The sequence below is a fragment of the Myodes glareolus genome, chromosome 2 (genome assembly GCF_982192425.1).
Source record: "Myodes glareolus chromosome 2, mMyoGla1.1, whole genome shotgun sequence".
Taxonomy (NCBI): Eukaryota; Metazoa; Chordata; class Mammalia; order Rodentia; family Cricetidae; genus Myodes; species Myodes glareolus.
This window is the reverse complement of record NC_142027.1, coordinates 131,166,759-131,185,045: the sequence shown is the minus strand read 5'-3', so window position 1 is coordinate 131,185,045 and position 18,287 is coordinate 131,166,759. Positions and strand designations below refer to the sequence as shown.

General features: G+C 49.5%; 1 long non-coding RNA gene across 1 annotated transcript; it reads left to right on the top strand.

Annotated features, from left to right (window-relative positions):
- The first annotated feature begins 1,537 nt into the window (after positions 1–1,537).
- LOC146895422 (uncharacterized) lies at positions 1,538–6,813 on the top strand. The gene is made up of 3 exons (XR_014997290.2): positions 1,538–1,895; positions 2,202–2,285; positions 6,208–6,813. It is a non-coding gene; the product is annotated as an uncharacterized LOC146895422 (long non-coding RNA).
- Positions 6,814–18,287: the final 11,474 nt, after the last annotated feature.

The following is an 18,287-nucleotide window of genomic DNA, read 5'->3' as shown; positions in this document are numbered from 1 at the left end:
TACACACACATGCGCACATACTCACACAATGCATGCATGCATGGACACACATACCCCCCATGCACATACCCCCACATACATGTGTACATATGCACATAGGCACCCATAGCACACATGCACACACATAGATAGATACAGCTGGTGTAGTCTCACTACATTACCTCCATCTTAAAGAGGGGGAAATACCGACCCCGAGTTGCACCACCCAAGAGAGGTGTCTGGCTATTTCAACGTATGTTAATTAAAATGAAAATAATGAAAATCCAGTTGTTGGTTTTTTTTTCTTTCTTTCTTTCTTTCTTTTTTTTTTTTTTTTGTTACACTAGCCATACCTCAGGCTCTGGTAGCCAGGAGTGACTACTGGTTACCGTACCAGGCAGCCAGACCCCGATGGCTGTGACTGGAAGCGGTCTTCCAGTCCTGGCTGGTCAGCAGCCCCTTCTCCACAGACATCCCACCGAAGACCCTGCATGCTTGATCACAGCTCATCATTGTCTGTTGGACAGAGAGGCCGGGGAGACTTGTAATTAGGGCGATGGCAGCCAGCAAGAGGATCAATGAGGGAAAAACTCCTCGTCTCCGAGACTCCCACAGTAAATCATTACGAAAATCTCGCTTGGTTTGTCAAAGGTGGACATGGTTCAGTAGGGCTACACCCATCACCCCTCAGACCTTTAAAGCAGGTGACCTGTGCTCAAAGGGGGAGACCCCCTTTGCTGGTGAGAAAGAAGAAAGGCCTGCACTTGTGTCCTCGTTGCTCCAGCTGGGTGAGGCCCTAGAATGAGGAGAACTGGATTGCTGGCTAAAATGGAGGAAACATGGACTAAAGTGCAGGAGGAGAAGCAAGTGGACGTAGTATATCCTGTACCACCATTCTATCTGCTTCTCAGCCTCTGGCCAGCCTCGAGATGAGCCTTAGCTCCTTTTCTCTGTCCCTGGTTGATTTTAAGGATGACTAAGGTGATGAAGGCACTTTGGGCGAACACCAGGTGCCAGGCAGTGTTCTAGGCACCAGGAGGGGGCGCAGGAGTGTGCATCCTTCTTCCTTACTGGCAGAGTCTAGTTGGGGAGAGAGAGGCATCCAGAATATTCTAATGGGATATTAGAGGTAGGTGTGGTTGGTAGAGGTAGAGGAAGGTGTGGATTGCTGACTGCGGAAACAGGACGGTTGAGGGGATGGATGAATGTGTTCACCCCCGCCAGTACCCTGCATCATCTACCTCAATACCAGAGAGAGGCTGCACTGGAAAAGGTGATCTATTGACACATAACTGAGGCAAATTGAGGTCACGTGGCAGGATAGACCTGTGTCCTCACAGAAAGAAGAGCGAGGACACGGCACAGACCAGAAGTGACATGTGAGGATGCTGCTTTTGTTTTCTTCCCTGTTGCCCTGACAACACACCTCATAGAAACAACTTGCGGGTCATCTTAGCTCACAGCTCAGGTTGCAGACCATCATCGCAGGAGCCTGAGGTAGTGGCACCACGCATCACAGTCAGGCCCCAGAGCAAAGCACGTCTGAGTTGAACGCGCTATCTCCTTTCCACCCAGCTGACGGCCCAGGTACTGAAACAGTGCTGCCCATTCAGCTAACCCAGGCCAGACGATTCCTCGGAGCCATGCCCACAGGGCAGTGCAATCCGGACACTCTGTCTTCAAGACTTCCTTTCTAGAGAATTCCAGATTCTGCCAAGTTGACAGCTGACATCAACCGTCCCAGACACTATCTGCAAGTCAAGGAAAGAGCCTCAGAGGAAATCAAATGTGCTGTCCCCACCCCACCCCGCACCACGGGATCCAGACTCCAGAGCTTCAGAAAAGACTTTCTTGTTGGTTCCTTCTCCAGGCTGCAGTTTTCTTTTACAGCAACCAGAGCCATTAACGCCAATCACGTAAGCCTGTGTGGGTGGAGGGCAAGCCACAGAAGGTGAATATATCTGCTGGTGTTCTCTGGAAGGTAGAACCTCTCTCTCTCTCTCTCTCTCTCTCTCTCTGTCTCTCTCTCTCTCTCTCTGTCTCTCTCTCTCTCTGTCTCTCTCTCTCTCTGTCTCTCTCTCTCTCTGTCTCTCTCTCTCTCTGTCTCTCTCTCTCTCTCTCTCTCTCTCTCTCTGTGTGTCTGTGTGTGTGAGGGGCAGGTTAATATATTAGAGCAGCCATCCTCTCTGGAGACTGAACAGTTTTCCAATGACCATCTGCAGGCTGGAGGGCCAGACACCCAGAATCCTCAGAACAAGACGGGCCAACGACTCAGCCTGGGGCTGAAGACCTGGAAACTTCCACAGGTAACGACAGCGCAAGCCCCCCTCACGAAAGGCAGAGGGCATGTGGACACAGATACACACATTCTTCTCTCTCTTTTCCCCATCTAGTCCCCTGACGTGATGGTGGGTGATGGTCCATGTTCAGGCTGGGTCTTCTCCATATCCATGCATCTGGAATCGCTCTCAGAGAGACACCCAACAGTGTTTTCACCAACTTACCTTCCAGGTGTCTTTTAATTCTGCTCAGCTAACCATCAAGCCATAGGGTGGCTATCGGGGCTGGTCTAGGGAAGCTGAGGATTCATAGGAAAGGCATGGGGTAGAGCAGAGGACCTTGAATGAAGACAGAGACATTAGCTGTCCTGGAATCACAGAGAGCCACTGGGAATTAAGCGGAGGAATGGATTTCAAAGGAAGGTAGGGGGCTGGGAGACGTGTTGAGATTTGGCGCTGTGGTAGAGTGTAGCTGCTGGTGGCCTGTGACTTAGGGCAAACAGGAAGGAAGTGAAGAGGTCGGACTGAGGAGCTTGGAGGGAGAGAGGAGATGCCCTGATCCCTGATCCAGTCCCCAGCCACAGACCCTGAGAGGACTTGAGAGGAGAACTGTACTTGTGAGGAGATGGAGGAGCAGGGAATTGAGGCAGAAGAACAAACTGTCCCTGAGGATGTCATGTGCTGGGTTACCATGTTGACATGAACTTGATCTAGCTGGGGTGTTCAGGGACAGTCTAAGATGTTAGCAGCAGGTAACCCTTACAGCCGAGGACTCCAGCTCCAGTCCGGACTTGCTCAGGGCTTCTCCTGAGGTATGGTCATCAACTTTCTAGGCTATCTAAGGCACCATAGAAATGCTTGAATGATCAAGAGAGACCTTGAAGCCACAAAACATGAGCTTGCTGGTTAGGGTTTGCTGTGCCATGAAGAGGTGTGGATGACAGATGTGTTCAGGACACGGTGTGTAGTCCAGGAATCTAGGCTGTCCCAGGAGTCTTGCTTCAGGATCCAGGTCTACCCCTCCGTGTATGATACCAAAGGATGGAAGAGGAGGGATAAGCTCAGAATCATTGCTGTCAGTGGTGCTCCCCCGTAGGCAGTTGGGTTGTGGACTGGAGACCCTGGAGCTCCAGGCTAATTGAAGAGCTAACAACTGGTATCTAACAGATTCCAGGACACAAAGGTGCACAGCCCTGGTGCTGTGGGATCCTGGTAGAGTCCAGAGAACACCCACGACTGGTCCTGGTTTGCAGGTTATCCAGACATCCCTGAGCAAGCTGGAGACAGACTCTCAGCCAGCGCAGAGGAAAATGATTACCAAGAAGTGTTGGGATTAAGGAAATAATTCTCTAGTATCTTTTAATTAAAACCTTCAACCCAAGTAGCCTGTTAATTTCAGCGTCTGAAGCAGCTCTCCTGCCTCTCAGCACCCTGCTGTCTCAAGTGGCTGCCTCTGAGTCCCTAACTCGTGAGACCCTCACGTTGCGGGTAGCAGGTGGGTGATCAGAGCCATATGGGGAGCCAATCCTCCACAAGTGGATCCCTGTGGGGATCGGAGAGAATCCAGGGAATTTGGTTACTCCTTCATGCCCCAGTCTCCTCCAAGGGTTAGGCACTTTTGAAAGGGAAGAGGAAAAATCTAAGTTAGGAAAGGGATTGCCAATACAGGCTGGCTGTGGCCTCTCCACTCCAGACATAAGTGCACCGTCTCTCGCTGTCAGAGCTCGAGGATGGATGGGCAGATGGAGGAGGAATGAATGATGGATGGGTGGATTGATGGACAGATGGACTATGGATGAGTGGGTGGATGGATGGGTAGATGACTGGTTGAATGTATGGATGCATAGATGGGCAGGTGGATAGATGAATGATGGGTGGATGGAATTATGGGTGGATGAAATTATGGGTGGATGGAATGATGGGTAGATGGGTGGAGGAATGGATAGATGTATGGACAGATTGATGGACAGATGGACTATAGATGAGTGGGTGGATGAATGGGTGGATGGACTGATGGATGGGTGGATGGATGGATTGATGGGTGAATGGGTGGATGGATACATAGATGGATGGACTGATGAATAGGCAGATGGCTGGTTGTATGCTTGTATGTATGATGGATGGGTGGATGGATGGACTGATAAATGGATGGATGGGTGGGTAGAGGGATGCATAGATGGATGATGGATGGATGGATGCATAGATGGATGGGTGGATGGATGGACATATGGATGGACTGATAAATGGGTGGATGGACGGAAGGTTGTGTAGATGGATGAATGGATAGACTGATGGGTGGATGGATGCCTAGATGAATGGATGAATAGATGGACTGATAAATGAGTGGATGGACTGATGAATAGGTAGATGGCTAGTTGTATGTTTGTATGTATAATGGATGGATGGATAGATAGACTGATAACTGGGTAGATGAATGGGTGGGTGGATGGATGGTGGCAGAATACTTTACATGTGCCAAGCACCACACTCTGCTCTCTCCAGCCTATTCCATCCTTACAGTGGGCGGGTGAGTGGGAGAGCTGTTATCAGCCCCTCTTTATAGCTGATGGAACTGAGGCTCAGCTGCAGCGACCTACCTCAGCCCACACAGCCAGTGCGTGACAAAGCCAGCCTTCTGAAGTGTAAGGTGCAGCTCAAGGAGACTCCACTGAGCGAGAACAGAAATGTGGAATCTAGACACGGGAAAGCCAGCTTGGGGCCACTTACCTGTATAGAACATGCCCAATAAAATCTTGGTCACCATTTTAATGATGCCCCGTGCTTTAGGATGCTTCCTCAATAATCATGTTCGAGGACATATATCAACCGTATGCTGTGTCCTCAGAACTGCGGAGGGTGGCGGTCGGTTCAGAGGTGTAGATACGAGATTGAAGAATGAACTGCAGCTGGTTCTGGGAGAAACCACCACCACCAACAAAAGTCCCTGCTCATATTCTGAAGGGGAGACAGGCACTAAAGCAACAAAACAAACAACTAAAGCTCGTAAATACCAGTCAGGGAGAGGGTTTTAAGAACTGGCATGAGACAGGAGCCTGGGGACAGGGCTCCTCTAACAGTGGCGGGTGGGGGTGACTCTGGGTTCAACCCTGAATAAAGACCAGGAGCCAACGAAAAGAAGATCAAGGGAGGGCACCCCAGACAAGGATGCTGTGCACAGGCCTCAGGGCGGAACCACAGAGCACCCCAGACAAGGACGCCGTGCACAGTGAACCTGGAGTAGAGTGATGTGTTGGTTTGGAAGAAAACAGTCCCCCAAAGGGAGTGACACCATTAGGAGGTGTGGTCCTGTTGGAGGAAGTGTGTCACTGTGGGGGCGGGCATGGAGGTTTCTTTTCCTCAAGCTTCCCTCAGTGTGACAGTCAATTGGCTTCCTGTTGCCTACAAGATGTAGCACTCTCAGCTCCAGCACCACAGCTGCCCGCATGCCACCATGCTCCCGTCGTGATGATAATGCACTGAACTCTGAAACGGTAATGGAGCTACCCTCAACTAAATGTTTCCTTTGTAAGAGCTGCTGTGGTCATGGTGTCTCCTCACAGCAACAGAAACCCTAAGATGAATGGGCAATGGGGCCAACAGGTCAAAGTGAGGTGCAAGAGGCAGAGAGGACCCAGGTAGGCTTTCTGAGCCGTGGTCGGGAGGTTGCATTTTACTGAAGGATTCAGGAAGCCTTTGGCAGATCCCAAGCAACGGGCAGCATCCCCCTTCCTGGGTCAGCATTTATTTGGGTTCTGGTTACTAATAGGCTTGCAGAGGCCTGCCTGGGCTTGGTTCATTTCTGGTTCTCCCCTCCTGAAAGCATTTATTCTATAAAAGGAGAAACAAAAAAAGACAGGGGAGTCTGTGGTCTTTGTAGGCATCCTCTCTTGGTCCTGCCCTGTGATTCAGGGAAAGGTGTGAGCCCCCCGCCCCCATCTCTGTCTTTCAGGAGAAGCCTGATGGAGGAGGACAGGATCTGCCAGCAGGAGATGGATGGGACATCCCACATCTGTCCAGTGAGATACCTTCCATAACTATATCTGAGCAGCAGTCATGACTGGGAAGCAGAGAGGCGGCAAAATAAGCCGGCCACGGCCACCTACCACCAGCACCGAAGCCCTCAGAGCTCAGTACAAGACAATCAGACTTGTGAATTTCACAGGAACCTGTTCTCAGGGTACAGTCACCATGGTTCATCCCAGCTGGTCTTGGAAGGCATGCCTGGAGTCTGTGATGCTATCCACCATGCCTCAGCCAATGCAGGAAGCTCAGGGCAAACCCATCACACTCAGACACCAGACCAGAGCAAACCTCCTGTCCCACCCTTTTCTCTGTCATCTTCCAGAATTTTCCTTGAGGACTCATTGCAGCTGGGCTTGACTGCGATGCCCTTCAATGTGATGGGCAGGGGATGCGGCTTCAGCTGCACTGAACTTTCATCTCTACCCTCAGACATTGAACCTGTGCACTGTGTCCTATGGAGAGAAGAAGAAAATTCTCCAGTGTGTGTGGTCGTGGTTTTAATTTTGACAAATAAATAATGCTTTTGGACACAGCAATGTGTTCTAACATGCCTGAACACCCAAATTGAGCTTTGGGTTTCTCTGTGCCTTCTCCTGCCACTGTTAATACAGCTTTGATGCCAAAAGACCACCACAGCTATTAGATGTGCAAGATAACTTAGGCTTAACTTATTTATCTATTTTATTTTTCTGGGTGTTTGCCTGCTTGCATGTCCCTAGTACCTCCAGGGGCTAGAAGAAGGCATCCAACTCCCTGGGACTGGAGTTACAGGCGGTTGTGAGCTGCCATGTGGGTGCTGGGAATTAAACCTGAGTTCTCTGAAAGAGTAGCCAGAGCTCTGAACCACTGAGTCATCTCTGCAGCCTAGACAGTACTCTTAGAAAGGAAACAGATAAGAAGGCATCACTAGGAAGACCCTTGGTGCCACTCACCTTGTATTAGAACAGTCATTTGGGAGGGTCAGGAGTCCCAGGCTGGGGTCAGCTTCCTGTCCCTGATGCATCCACAGCTCCCAGTAGTCCCAGTCCAAGCTTCCTGCTACACGTCAGACACCTGAGTGTCCGTCTCAGGGTACAGCACCAATTTCCAGCCTCAGCTCCTTCCCCAGCCTGAGTTCTATCTTACCTGTCTTTAAGGCATAATCAGAATTCCATGGTGCTGGAATTTACTAATGCTGCACTGGGAAGGAGGGCAGAAAGAGGAGCTCTGTGCCCTTAGCCAGCTATAACCGGCCAGGGAGGGCTTCGTGTCCAAGAGGACAAGCAGTTTCACTTGCACAAAGGGACGAGATGGTCTCGGTCCCTTGTAAGGATCCCTTCTACCCAACGTCAGCCAGAAGACGGTTGAGCACGGGGTGGGGAGAGGCAGATGGGAGAACCACGTCTCTCCCAGCACTCCAGTCTTACATGTAGGAACCCACTAAAAGCTGCCATCTTGTACCTGCCTTCTAGAAGGCTGTGTTTCTGGGAAGCTGGATGCTGTATTCATGACTTTCACATCCACGTTCACTGACATCATGCTGTGACTCAACACCCTTCCCCACCTAAACCAGTGATTTTGCAGTAAATACCATGTGTCATTGATGGCATTCCAGTCAATGGTGGGCTGCTCATCCTCAGTGTCAACAGCCAACAGCCCTGGCTGTGACCCCATGGACTGTTGGGGTCCGATGCCCCAACATAAAAACTACTTTTCCCTAACTGGACCAGTGCAGAGGCGTGGGGAAAAAAATGAGACACAGTTCACACAGCAGTTTGCAGCTGGAAAGAGTGAGGAACATGACGTCTCCATTCTACAGTCTGGGCTGCACAGCCAGGGAGTGACAGTCGTTCTGCAGTCCCCTTGAGCTCCACCCACACTGTGGCTCCGAGGGGAGAGAGACACTGGGGAAAGCAGGTGAGCCTTCCTCTTGGAAAATTACGGGCACAAGATGCTTCTTGGCTGAGCCTTCATGACAGAATTCCTGCCTGAACTAAAAATGAATTTGGTTTCTTCAGGGAAAGCTGGTGTTTTTGATGCCATCAGGGAAGACTCAAGTGGCTCTCTTTTACATCTCAACTCTTTCTATTTCGGTCATGTTTTTACTAACAAGGTCATTCACAAATCCTCGCAAAGAGGTGCTGCCACCAGGTGCACATGGCCGTGTCAGAGCAGCTGTGGGCAGAGTGTGGAGCTTCCTTCCGAGGACAAGGCTGAGCGGGACTTCTCAGTGTGGAGCTTCCCTCTGAGGACAAGGCTGAGGAGCGGCACTTCTCAGTGTGGAGCTTCTTTCTGAGGACAAGGCTGAGGAGCGGGACTTCTCAGTGCCCTTCGGCATGAACCACGCACCGTTTCTTTCCTCCTCCCCTCCTTTTCTCTTTCATGTATGTATGTATGTATGGACATACACACACACACACACACACACACACACACACACACAGAGGTGTCTGTGGAGACAAGAAGGGGCCATTAGAAACGCGCTAGTCAGTTAAGGGGGCTTGTGAGCTGACCATCCTGAGTGCCGGAAACCAAACTCTGGTTCTCTGAAGGCACAGGAAGTGTTCCTAACTACTGAGCCATCTCTTTAGCCTCCTTCTCTCTCTCCCCTCTCCTCTGCTTGCCCCTCCCTCCTCTCTTTTTCTTTTCTTCATCCCTCTCCTTATGCCCTTTCTTTGTGAGAATCAAGACCTGGGCAAATCCCCTGCCACTGAGCTATTAATATACCCCAGCCCACATTTTCTCTTTAAATACAGGCAGTACCAACAGAAATGCAGGAAGTGGGTACGTGGGCTAGTATTATAACTCAGTGTAGACAGAGTGCTTGCCTAGCACACTCCAGGCCCTAGGAGAGGGGGAGAAAAGGAGGAGGGGTAGAGGAGGGAGGCAGGAAAGGGAGAGGGGAGGGGTGGTTAGGTAGCATTTCAACATAACTACCTCAAGGGTGATAAATGTAGGGCAGCCTGCCTTGCGGCCCAGCTGGCCATAGATGTAGGAAACCTTGACGTCCTGCAGTTTGGGACACCTTTCAGTGGCCCTGGGTGGGCTGCCCTCCTGCTGCCATGGTGGTCCGAAGATCAGAGGGTAGCAGAGGGTGCTCTGGTTATACAGCATCTGCTTTCCCAGATGCTGTCCTTTGGCTGGACAGGGGCTTCCTGGCAGGCTGTTGCTGGCCTCTTCTCACTGCAGTTCCATGTCAGAGGTCACAGGGAGTGGGACTGACCTTGGCTCAAGGTGAAGATGAACAGCTGGGGTCCCCAAGGAAGCATCTTCTAGGCTCCTCAAATGAAGATGTCCTTAGATCTGTAGGGAGTATTTGGCTCTGCTGGGCATCATTTCCTTTAGACAGGTCTCAGTGTTCAGTCTGACCTGGTGTCCATCCCCTGCTTAAGTGTCAGAGCACTGGGATCACAGATGGGAATGCCCACAGCCAGTTATGTTAGATTTTAGAAGGTAAACATACTCTGCTTGCGCAGTTGACCGCACATTGAAAGCCTGTGTCTTAAACCCTGGCCCAATCGATGCCTGGCATCCTTCACAGCCTGCTCAGTCCAGGCTCTGAGAGAAAAGTTCCAACCTACATGGCTTTGTGCTGTGTCACACAAATTCTTTCTCTTCTCCCATAACCCCAGTCACAGATGACTGAACAAGGAGGAGCACGTGATCTAAAGGCAATCAATCCCGAGGTTGTTGGATTCCAAAGGAGAGTCGGGATAGGGTTCCCAGAAGGGCCAACCATTTAGTTCTGTGTGGGAGATGGTCTTAGATGGTGTCCAGAAGCTTTGTGTTGTATTTTATTTTAATGTATATCAGAAGAATGTTGGTTTCCTGCTTATGGTGCTAATGGAAAAGCTCTCTTTATGATGTATAATAGTAACAGTTATGAGGTATTCATGATTTTGTGTGTGTGTGTGCATGCACTCATGCATGTGCGCACACATGCACACACACTCACACACATACAGGCTTGCTCATCTGTGTGAATGTTGGCATACACACGCCATGATGGGTGTGTGGAGGTCAGAGGACACCTTGGGGGCCCATCCTCATTTTTTTACCTTAGGCAGGATCTCTCTTGTTTGCCACTTTGTACTGCAGGCTAGCTCACCCTGGAGCTTACTGCAGGCTAGCTCACCCTGGAGCTTCCAGACATCCCTGTCTCTACCTACCATCCCGTCATAAGAGTGCTGGAATTGCCTATGGATACCACCACCTCTGACTCTAAGTGGGTTCCGGGATTGGAACTTGGGTTCTTGTGCTCGTATTTTGGTCACTTTGTTGCTGCTGTAGTAAGACACCATGGCCAAGGCGACTCACAGAAGCAAGTGTTTGTTTGGGTTTAAGGTTTTAAAGGGGAAGAGCTCAGATGCAGATCAAAAGCACAGTGGCAGGAACATCTGAGAGCTCACATCTCAGGCACAGCAGAGCTCACACCTCAGGCACAGCAGGAGGCAGAGAGGGCTCATTTGAAATGGCTCAAGTCTTTTAAAACCTGAGGGCCTGACCCCAGGGGTGTACCTCCTCCAATGGGGCCGCACTTCCCAATCCTTTCCAAACAGTTCCATCAACTGGGGACCAAGTGTGCAGGCGCAGGAGCTTATGGGTCCATTCTCATTCAAACCCCTGCAAGCAGCTCACCCACTGAGCCATCTCCCTAGTCCCAGAGACTGAGTTTCTTTCGGGGTCTGATCAATTATGTGTTACTCCTTTGGTTGTCCTGGAACTCACTCTGTAGACCAGGCTGGGCTTGAACTCAAGGATCTGCCTGCCTCTGCCTCCCAAGTTCTGGGATTAAAGGTGTGCGCCACCATTGCCTGGTTTAGGGCTCAGATTTGGCAGTAGAAGCTCTCAGTAAGGATAGCCAATGTCTCTTGATAATCTGTCCCCTGTATTTTACTTTGACTTCCTTTATCTCCTGGCCCAGAGTTTAGCATATTCTGTAGCTGCCTTCTCGTTTTTCTTACTGTGTAGTTTCTTCACTGCAATACGCTGGTGTTGGTGTTGCAGAACACATGGAGTAAGAAGACATGGGTGCTTCTGTCCTGGACTTCTCACCTTCTTCAGTTAGGTGCTTCCTGACAACATACAGGGGACAGCATCTTCTTTAGAGAGAATGAAAGGCTTTCCGATGCTGCTCACTCTTTTGAGCCCTGATTGTCGAGGTTCAGTGGTATCTCTCAGTCCAGGAATATTATCACTTTCTTCTTCTTCTGCCTAACTACTTCTCCTCCTCCTCCTCCTCCTCCTTCTTCTTCTTCTATAACCAAGGAGGCACTCGTTCACAGATGGTATCATGTTCTAACTGCTCCTGACTTCTGAAACTCTCCTTGAAGCCCTAAAGAGGTTACCGATCAAAAGGAACCCAGGCTAGCCTAGAGTCTAGGTCTACCCAAGTTCTGTTCACAAAGACAATCAGAAAAAACAATTGTTACATAACTTAAAGCCTGATAATGTGTATTTACTATCCACACCCTATTATCACCAATCAATATAAGATTTATCACTCAGTGGGTGGAAATTACGATTCCCGTGCCCCAGATCGGCGCAGAGCGTTGCAGCTAATGGAGACAGAAGCTCTGCAGACACTCAATGAAAATGGAAATCCCCGCGCATTAATCAAACAATTATTTCTATAACCACAAGACAGCTGATCCTAAACCTAATTAGGAAATAAACAAAGTTAATTAGTGAGCAGACGACATTCGCTAATCATATATGTGTCACAAGAAAAGAAATATCAGGCGATGAGTCATTAAAATGTCCCAGACCGCCATCATTCTCCCATTCCTAATACTGCTGCTTCCCAGCGTCAAGGAAGCAATATACAAAATTGCATTAAGACATGTTTTTTTCTGCTTTGAGGTCTAGGAGACACCAGAGAACAAAGATATGCATTATTATGTAAAATAAATAATTGTATAGCTTTAAGACGGCAGAGGCAAGAGCTGGGAATGTTTTTATATGCCGAGTTTGGCTCCATTATTAAAGCCTGGGTCTTTATAAGAGGCAGAGGTGGGAGGTAGTCACTGCAAAAGTGAGACTCTTAAAACTCTGTAAGCCGTGTTCTTCACTACTGAAGACTCATCCCGGTGCAGTCTGGATCCCAACCTTGGATGCACCTCCTGACTACACCTTGGCAAATGATGGCTCTTGTCCTCCGAGGCTCCATGAGGCTCCACCCAGCCATCACTCGGCTCTGAGCGTGGTGCCCATCAGCCAGAACTTTGCAAAGAGCAGTTTGTGCTCTCATCTCAGAGGCGCAAACGTACAAAAGCAAGCCCTGTGGGAGGCTGCTAGGAGGAGCGTCCGGTGCAAAAGTCTCCGCAGAAGCATGGACTTGGGTGAGACCGAGCTGCACCTCACGATGCATTCAAAAGCAGGGTGCCAGTGAGTCGCACTTGTGGCTCGTGTCTGTATTGTTGAATTCGATATGCTATGGAGTAAGGTCCCCTTATTATTCTCACCATTTGTGAGATGAGTAAACTGAGGCAAGAGGCCTGGCCTTCTAGACAACCTGTAGGTGCCCAAGCCAGGATTTGAACTTGGGGAGAATCCACACTCTGTGATTCACTGTGTGGGTTGGATATAAGGCTTTCCAGATCTGTGTCCCTAACTGCCTTGAGCTTCTCAATTGGTGCTACATTTTGCTCCAGAAATTGATGGACAGAGATAGAGAGCATAAGAAGTCCACAAAAGTGTATGTGAGCGAGCAGGATGTGGCTGGGGAAGTGGCATGAGCCACCCTTCCAAGGTTGGGAAGGCCCTGTCTGTCACAGTGGGGCATCATGGGACAGTTGCATCCACAGTCAGGAAGCCAAGAGAGGTGAGCCTGGTGCTCAGCTCACTTTCTTCTTTTTATCCGGCCTGGGACCACAGCCTGTGGGGTGGTACCTTCCATGGTCAAGGCAGACCTTCCCTCCTCGGTTAAAACTCTCTGGACACGTCTTCGCAGACAAGCCCGGAGGTGTCTCCCCCATGACTCCTAATCTAACTGATTTGACCATGGAGATTAACTGTCATACGAGTCAATCACTGGCTTCTTCTGGGTGGTCACAGTTCTTGACATGCTATGTGTCTCAGCTCCCCACCCTCAGGGGCCACAGGGGTGCCGAGGGACTCCCAGGGGCTCTGACCATGAAAACCGCCACAGCAGGTTACTTTCTGTCCTCAGTATGAGCGAGAAGATAACCCAGCTGCTCCAGTTCTCCCTGTGAACAAGCAATGTCTCTTAGTCACCTTCTCATGTCTTGGTGAAGAGCTGTGTGAAGTTCTGGAATGAATGTTCTGCCTTCTGGCTCACCAGTCCCCTGCTGGAGTGGATGGACTGGCATGGGAGTCCTTCTGCCCACTGATGAGTGTGCTGTAGGCTGACTCTCTAGCCATGGAACTGCAGAGCAAGGGAACTCACAGCCTAAATATCCTGCCTGGGGTTGCGTCCCTAAATCCTACAGTGATTGCTGAATGTGTCTTCTTGGTGGCAATAGGAGCTTTGACTTCTTTTCCACCACACTTTGGATTTCTTGAAGAGCAACTATCACTGTGCCATATAACTCTTGGTGCAGAGGACTCTTGGTGTTTGAGTGTATTAATAGGTGAGTGCCAGATGGGTGGATCAGAGTGGTTGCATGGGGAAAGATGGATGGATGAACAGATGGATTGATGGGCAGAAGGACAGATGCCTTTATGAATAAATAGATGGACATATTAATATGTGGATTGCTTGATGAATGAATGCATGACTTGAATGTTACCAACTTTGTGGGGACTAAGACTCAATGTGAGGACATACAAGCTGTGTTTGTAAGGTAGCCTTCCTTATTCGGAACTGTTAGCACCAAGTAGTGACATCTCTTTCATGTCTTGTTGTGTGGTTTGTTGACAGTCTATGTAGAATGTTCTGGGAGGCACCATCCTATGATAGGAAGGGACAGGTTGGAACAGCTCAGGTTTGGTGCAGCCTCTCCCAGAATGGGGTGACACTGGGGACCTTAGCACAGAAAGCCCCCTTACCTCAGGTTTATGCTCAGCTGCTTGCTGAGGCAGACACAGGCATGATCCATGCATCTGGGGCGGCTTTCCTGAAACTGGGACATGTCCCGTCATTAACCCGAGACTTCAGTTGTTCCTGGCTGTCTGTAGGGAATAAGCTCCCTTATGCAGCTGATGTGTGAGTGTTTTTATCTCACCGGACCCACACAAATGATGGAAATCGCAGCCTGGGATGCAGTGAACTGGAGTGGGGGCCAGGGCTTCACATCGAAAGATTCAACTATTGAAAACTAGGTGGATGAGTCTGTGCTGTACCCCACTACCTCGACTCGGTATCCTTGACTCTGCAAGTACCCCACCTCTGACTTGGTGTCCTTGACTCTGCAAGCCTCCAGGCCTGTGAAAGGGTGTGTTTCTGTCAGAAGGAAGTGACAATGCCTGAACCAAAGTAGGTTCTGGAAGCTGGGAGGGTGGTACAGGCTTGTAACTCCAGAACACTGGAGACAGAGGCAGGAGAATCACCAACCTGAGGCCAGCCTGGAATTCATAGCAAGATGGCAGGTGTGGGGAGAGGCAGAGAGAGAAAATGATGGTGGGGGCGGGGATCGGTCTAGCCTGTGCTCTCAGGCTGACACATGATACTGACACAGTTGGTACCACAGGCTTTGCCCTCCTGGAGCAGATGTGGCTTTTACAGAACAAAAGAGCAGATGTCTTGGAGGAAATATGTCAGTCTCACCCAGGAAGGGAAATCATCTACTCATGGAAGAAGAGGTTTGCAGACAGTGGTGAGCAGTGAGGTGTTTACACTGATGTGAGGGGCGGGAACATCTGCCCTCTTCTCTCCACTCATGTAGACTCCACAGTTCTCTGCATCCCGGTCCCAAGGTCTGCCATGTGCATTTAAAGCCAGGTTTTAATTGGCTACAAAAACAAAACCTGAGATTGCAAACCCAATGAGGCTAGTTCTCGGTGTTCGGGGGTTTCGACCTTGGACTGCTAAGGATGGGAGATCAAGTGCCATTATAAGTGAGGTGGTGTCTGCATAGCCCATGCACCTCCCTATGCGCTAACACAGCTGTGTGACTCGATACTTAACAAGGCGAGTGCTGGGCAAACGACCGTTACACTGTAATGTTTATGACAAGGGAGGATCAATGCCTATTCAGACCAACATTTCTGGTGGGAGGATGCGGAAGGCCAATACTTATCTAAATGTCTCTCATCTGCAGAATAATTTTCCCAGAGCTTTAACAAAAACTAATATCATCAAAAAGTGTCTTGGTTTGGAAAATGAATTATACCCAATTTCTCAGGGGTATAGTAGGTTGGGAGAAATTTGGGGGGAGCAGGCATTTAAGAATTCCCATTAGTATGGGGGAGAGAGGAAGGGCAGGAAGGAGGGGATTCAGGGAGAAGGTGGATGAGTGAACAAAAAGGTGGCAGACAGCTGGAGGTGACACACGGTCGAGAGATGCGGGATAGACAGTCAGTCTGGACAGGTAGGTTAGATGCTAGCTGCTTTCCCCCTTGCTGTGATAAAAAAAAACCACTGAAAGGAGAAAGGACTTCCCATGCGGGGACTAATGGTGGCACGAACTTGAGGGGGCTACTGGTCATGTGGCTCACACCAATGCTGGTGCTCAGCTCACTTCCTCTTTTTTATTTAGTCTAGGACTTGAGTTTATGGGACGGTGACATCCACATTCAGGTGGGTCTTCTCACCTCAATTAACCGAATCTAGATAATTAATTCTAGACTAACCTAATTAGACTAAAGTCTAGACTAGCCTAATTAGACTAAAATCTAGACTAACCTAGTCACTGGAATACCCTAAAGTTTGCCTTCCAGTTGAACCTAGATCCTATCAAGTTGACAATCAATGTTGACCAGTAAAACGACAGACAGACAGCAGACAGACAGATAGGTAGACAGACAGAGAGGTAGGTAGATAATAGATGGGTGGTTGGATAAATGAGTGGATGGGTGGATGGGTAGATGGGTGGGCAGTTGGATTGGTGGATACATGGATGAGTGGATGGATGGATGGATACATGGATAGGTGGATGAATGGGTTGGTGGATGGATAGATGGGTGGATAGATGGATACAAGGATGGTGGATGGGTGTGTGGGTGGGTGAATGGATGGATAGGAAGATGAATGGATGGGTGGGTGGATGAATGGCTGAATGAATGGGTGGGTGGGTGGTAGATGGGTGGCCACCATACCCCACTCTTGTTACGTAATTTTATACAAGGGATTGAAGCCTCCTAGAGTTTCAAAATCGCATGTTCCTTGAAGTCATTCCTGTTTAAATACCAGACTTGATGGTAACTTTCAAAACTTCAAAAGAGGAATCACTACAAATAAAATCCTGGCCAGAAGTCTCTTGGGGGTGTATGGCTGCAGCACTATGGTGGTTTAAATGGATGGCCCCCAAAGATCATATATTTGGATGTTTGAGTCCCACCTGGTGAAACTGCTTGGGAAGGACTAGGAAGTGGGGCCTTGTTAGAGAAAGTTTGTCACTCGGGATGGGTTTTGAGGTTGTTTCAAAATTCTATAGCAGGCTCCCTCTCTCTCTCTCTCTCTCCCCTGCCCTCTCTGTCTGTCTGTCTTTCCCCCGCCCCCATTGTTATGCTCCCCTGCATGATGACTATGGACTCTACCCTGGATCTATGAGTCCCAGGTTAAATGCTTTCTTTTATAAGTTGTCTTGACATGTCTCTTCACAGCAGTTGAAAAAGCACTAAGACGGCATGAAGTATAAAATACTACCACAAGGCCTGACTGGCTCCACTCCTTGCCCTGATGGCTTGGATGTGCGGTCACTGTTTTCCTCATGCTAGTTTTGCCTGTGCTTAATTGTTTTGATTTCTATTCAAATTCCGTGTCTGCAAGGTGCTAAAGGCTCCTGATGGTCCCCTCTGCCCTCTTTGTCCTGTTTTTGGAGCGTTTTAGTCTCTGGCTGTTGCCTACAACCCCCAAAATGGTCTCTGCTCCAAGTTCTTGCTTCACGGTGTTGAGTCTTGTGCAGACCCTCGGATCAGGCCACTTTCTTCTGCCTCCACTGACCTCATAGCCACCCATCCATAAAAGTCCCTTCAGTCTCAGCTTGGGCTTGTCCCCATGGGACCCAACAGGTTGAAGTCTATAAGCATTTGCTTCAACATAGCAGTTGTGAGAGTGAGTGGACCCATCCAGAAGAAGAACTGCGGCTTGAATGCTGGGGTCAGGGTACCTGAGTCTGACGCCTACTGTTGCTTGCTTTAAGGCTTAGTCTCCTCATCTGTAATATGAGAATGATGCATACAATTCATCCCAGCCTTAGGATACAGAGACCCGGCACATGCTGCAGACAGCAGCAGGGAAATGCCTGGAACCCCTGTTTTCCTGTCTGCCAGGCCAATGATGCCAGGTGCACTACTGGCCGCTACTAATTTTGGATGGTCTCCAAGTGTAACTCAAGCCTGGCAGGGTGACTGTGCAGAGGAGTGTGGCCCTGCCAATCATAGCTGACCACTCTAATCAGTCTCTGTATGCTACCGTCAGTTCTAATAAAGCCAGGTTCTGTCACCAGACCCACGACACCACCCTCTGGCTATGACCAGCAGCCCTGGAAAGGGGATGGCACCGACTCTCCATTTCTGGCACCTGAATCCCTTGCCAGCTCTATAAATGATTAAGGTTCATTCCAACCCTGCCCTCCCCAGCCACTTTGGCTGTTTGATTCATCTCATCAATTTAATAAAACTTACATTCTCCCTGGCTCCTGCCGTGGCCGTAGACAAGCAGGAGCCCTCCAAAGTATGAACCAGGCCAGCCTTTAATTAGTCTCAGCATCAAGATCACTCCTTCCCGTGATTAGCATTTCAAAGTAAATTCTGCATCTTGGGCCTTCAGCATCCAGAGCAGGAGGGCTGCTCTGAGAAGCATGGAAAACTGCACCGTGAGTGAAGTCCACAATTTCAAAACTCAGCAGCTTTGGGCTAGCCCTTCTCTCCGACACAGGCTTCCTGCCAAGGCCGGGGGCTGGT